Genomic DNA, 4,445 nt, shown 5'->3' on the forward strand with positions numbered 1-4,445 from the left:
TTCCCCACTCTGAGTTAAGCAGGGAAACTGTGGCTAAATTCTGGTCAATGGACTGTGGGAGGAATGAAGGCATGCCACTTTCAGGGCTGGCCCCTGAAGTCTCTCAGGGGACCTTGCACACTCTCTCTCCTTTTGCAGAGAAATTGGAAACCCTAAAGATGGCAGTGCCATGAGATGGAAGCAGCCTAGGTTCCTGAATGACTAGGTGGAGCACAGCTTTTCCCTTTAAGCTGAGAGCAAGTGATGCTTTGTTTGGAAAGCTCCTAAGACTTCTAGGGTCCTCTGTTACAACTGTTAATGTCACTTTCCCTAACATGTGGTCTAGGTGCTTGTCTAACATTACTTTCACATTATATGGGAATGATCTCTTTATATATCTATCTCTTCCAGTACGTTACTTTGGAAATTTCTCTCTCTCTCTCTTTTTTTTTTTTTTTAGTTTTATTTTTTATTGACGTGTAGTTGATTTACAATGTTACAGGAAACTTCTTCTGAAGGAGAGACACCTTTTCTGATCAATCTTTATGTTTGGCATATTAAGTGCACAATAAATATTTGTTGACCTAGAAAATATATCAATGGCTTACTAAATACTAACACTGATAATCAATATGCATTGAATGCTTACATGCAAAAAGCACATTATCAGACAGTTATATTCATTGCTTTATATAACTGCCTTAATTCACAAGTGTTAATTAAGTGCTTACCGTGTATTGATCTCTGAATGAGGCACTAGGGATACATTAGTGAACAAAACAAATAAAAACCCATGTTCCTGCATAACATAAATTGTACCTGGAGTAATTAGATAGTAAACAAATAAGAAAAGTTTGTAGAACGTCAGATGATGAAGGTGCTTTGAAGAAATACGAAGTAGCATAAGAAAAAGAGTTGGTGGGGGTTATGAGATGTTGGTTATCTTAAACAGGTGATAAGGGAAGACCTCATGGAACTTATGACATTAGAGTAAGTACTGAAGTTTGAGAAGAAACAAGCAGTGGCTATCAGGAGGAAAAGCATTACAGACAGAAGGAACAGCAAGTACACAAGCCTGGAGTAGGAGTGTGCTCACAAAGGCTGAACCAGGTACATACTATCTTTATTTTGCATAGAAGGAAACTGAACCCAGAAAATTTAAGTAACTTCTCCAAGAACTTATAATTTGTAAGTGGCGCATTCAGGGCTTGAACTGAAATCCTTTGAATTTAAAAGCCCACATTCATTTTGATACACTCCCTTGCCTGTAACTTTTACTAATTACACTAAATGTGTACAAACACATGCACACGTGTATACACAACATTCTAAAAGAACTATTATGGCACATCCTGAAGAATGGCTTTCAGAATACCAATGTTTTCGATATGACTTCTTGTTCACTAGAGACTGGAAGGGTGAAGCTAGTGCTTCTGCATGTAGCCTCTCCTTCACTAAACAGATCACCTGCCAGACTTCGAGGTGGGCTTTGATGTAATGAAACTGCAGCTGTGGACTTTTCTGGAATCTGGACAGTAGAGCTGGGTGTTCTGATTCCTCTGAGCTGCAGAAGGAAAGGCTCTCCTTCTGGGTCTGTCTCCAATTTGGTAGTGTTGAACGGCAATGACAGCAGCTTCTTCATTTGGGGACTTTGCCAGTAGCAGCCAAGACCTTGCTGATCTTGAGTCACCTGTAGGGGCACTGGCTGCTCTTTTTGCCAGACCAGCTTGGCAGTTTGCTTCTTGGAGTTTCCCCTGGAGGCTCAGACCACAGCCTCATTCTCCAGCCTTTCCCTTATTTCCCCATTTTAAATCCCTTTCTTTATAAATCAGCTATGGTGGATTCTGTTGTCTGCCACCAAACCCTGACTTGATAGAGTAATTGGCACAAAATATGGGGTGACCACGGCTCTGATCACTTAAGCCAGGCTCCCAGTTTGTTTTCAGTTGCACAGATAGAGCTTGCTTATCTATTTTGGTCCCGTGATGTGAAGTCCTTGTCAGCCATAGTGTTCTGATTACCATCCTGACCTCGCTTCCTCTTACAGCAGACACGCCCACTTTAGCCTCTGCTGTGCTGAACTCCACCGTAATCAGGAAACTCATTGCAGGAGGAGTACCTTCACTTTTGTGTATTTCTATTATGCTTTTCAAAGACTCTTGGACTTCTGTCATTAACGTAATTTTCAATGCTCCATGTGGAAAGGGGTGTCCGCTGGGCCCTCTTGGGAGATACAGTTAGGGTGAATGTGAATGTGTCATATGTGATAAATCTACTTCAACAATATAATTTGTATTAATCTTTGAATCCTTCTACTACATTAGTGAATTGTGGTCGCAACTTCATTTAGCCCAGACCGCTGTTGAGTAGGTTTTGATCTACCAAGAGAGCGACTGATTAGGACCTCTCCCAGCTGCTTGTGTTCCTCTGTTGAATCTAGAATCTCCACCAAATGAAACTATATCAGTTAACTTAGCCCCAAACCAAATTATCTTCCTCCCCACCTGGTCTACCATCCTAAGTAAACTATCCAGTCCAGGGTTTTGCTATTATAAACGTATAATTTTAAAAAATTCTCTTAACATGTAATCCTTCCTTTTCTGGGTTTTATGGTGTAATTGGCCCTGAGCAAGGGAGAGGTCTTCAGCTGGTCTAGGCTAGAGCGCTATCAGCTCCATCCTTGGTTTTTATGACCCAGTCTACCCAAAGGGCCCAAAAGTGTGGTGGCTGGTTAGGATGTTGTGTGGGGGCTGTAGTGAGCCTTGACAAGAGAGTCACAGTCAATGACCCTAGGTTTTGCAGCAAACCTGTGCGCTCTTTAAGTAACTACCATCTTTATGCGAAAACTCTTGGGGAAGCCTTGGTCAGGTAGTCACCGGATACTTGAACATGACTCCCAGAGCCCTGAGCTGTTTGTCATTAGCTGGAAGTTGTCTGAACCACTAAACTCATACATGTCCAGGATCATCCCATCACTGAGTGACGGTGATTAAGAAGATCTGGCACCTGAAGGTGCGTATAAGTTGAGTAAACAATCACTGGCTCGTATGCTGCTCTTTGACTTCTGTCTCAACCAGCAACTGGAGCCTGGTGGAGAGTTTCCTCTGATCAGCTGACAGAGCAGGACAAAAGTCTATCATGGTTTAAACATGCCAGCATCAGCTGGAGGTGACCGTTGTATCACTGAAGCCTCACTCTGGTGAGCCCTTGAAGGCTTGTGAATCAGAGTGCTGCCAGTAGCAGAACTTTTGGTAGCACATCTAATGGTCCACTTTGCCTGGACGATGAGATATCCAGAGATGGGGGCCTACTCTGATTCAGGAGCAGGGGCCATAGGGTCTGGGGGTTGGAAAGAACAAAACTGGAAGATTAGGGAAAAGTTACATGGGCGGACCTCTCTGATTGAACCGAGAGTGTGAGCGTTTTTGTGTCTCACATGAATGCTCACCAAAGGCCTTGCTGCGGAAGAGGATGCCAGTAATCTGAGGGACACGATAGCTTGCCCTACTGAATATCAGTCGGCTCTTTCCCCAGCTACCCAACTGACTGCTCTAAAGGTTCATGTAAAAAGCAGCATTGGTGGGAGAGGCAGAGGTTAAGTATGGACTCAGTTATATGAGCATTTGCTCACTGCCACGACCAGTCTGGCCACTCTTACGTGCCCGACCTGACAGACACAGCGGCCAGACCTGAGTTTGATGAAGTGCCAGATCCTTGGGGGGCCAACTTGCTACATGGTAGTAGATTGTCCACGTTGGATCCCTTCCATTCTGGAGAGGGCAGTTGTTTTGCTCAATGAAATAACAGGTCACTCAATCATTCAAAAGGATCCATTAAGCACCTACAATGTGCCAGGCACAGTTCTTGGTGCTTGGGGGTATATCAGTGAATAAAAAAGACAAATGTTGCCCTTAACTTACTTTCTAGAGGGCTGACATACAATAAGCATAATAAATAGGTAAATTTTAGAGTATATGTTACTGTGATAAGTGCTATGGAGAAAAAAAAAAAAGTAAATCAGAGTGAGGGAGAGTGAGAGGGCTGGAGATGGGGGAAAGGAATTTTCAAATTTATGTGATTCATGGTAGGCGTGGATGGATATCCAGAAGGAAGAGCATTTTAAGCAAAGGGAACAGACAATACAAAGGCCTTCAGTGGGCATTTGCCTGGTGTGTGCAGAGCACTCACAGCTCAGTGATGAGGGGAAAACTAGAAGCCAGGGAGGCAATGGGAGGGATGACCAGGCAGCACACTGCGGGCACTTACGGGCTCTGGCTTTGACTGTGAGGGAGATGAGAATTCACTGCAAGGTTTTGAGCACCACGAGCACAGTGCTGAGGATGGGCTGTAGGGAGAAAGGAGACAAAGAAGGGAGACAGGAATCCACTGCCGTAATAAAGTGAGAGGTGCCTTACACGAGGGCGGAAACACTGGCGATGATGAAATGAGGTGCTATTCTGCAAATA

At 43.8% G+C, this 4,445-nt stretch overlaps 1 long non-coding RNA gene across 1 annotated transcript in view; it reads left to right on the forward strand.

Moving 5' to 3' along the window:
* Positions 1-934: 934 nt before the first annotated feature.
* LOC141574367 (uncharacterized) overlaps positions 935-4,445 on the forward strand; it is a 29,709-nt gene continuing 26,198 nt past the window's right edge. The window contains exon 1 of the long non-coding RNA XR_012501338.1: positions 935-1,089. This is a non-coding gene — a long non-coding RNA (uncharacterized LOC141574367). The remainder of the gene's footprint in view (positions 1,090-4,445) is intronic.

The sequence above is a fragment of the Camelus bactrianus genome, chromosome 21 (genome assembly GCF_048773025.1).
Source record: "Camelus bactrianus isolate YW-2024 breed Bactrian camel chromosome 21, ASM4877302v1, whole genome shotgun sequence".
Classification (NCBI taxonomy): domain Eukaryota; kingdom Metazoa; phylum Chordata; class Mammalia; order Artiodactyla; family Camelidae; genus Camelus; species Camelus bactrianus.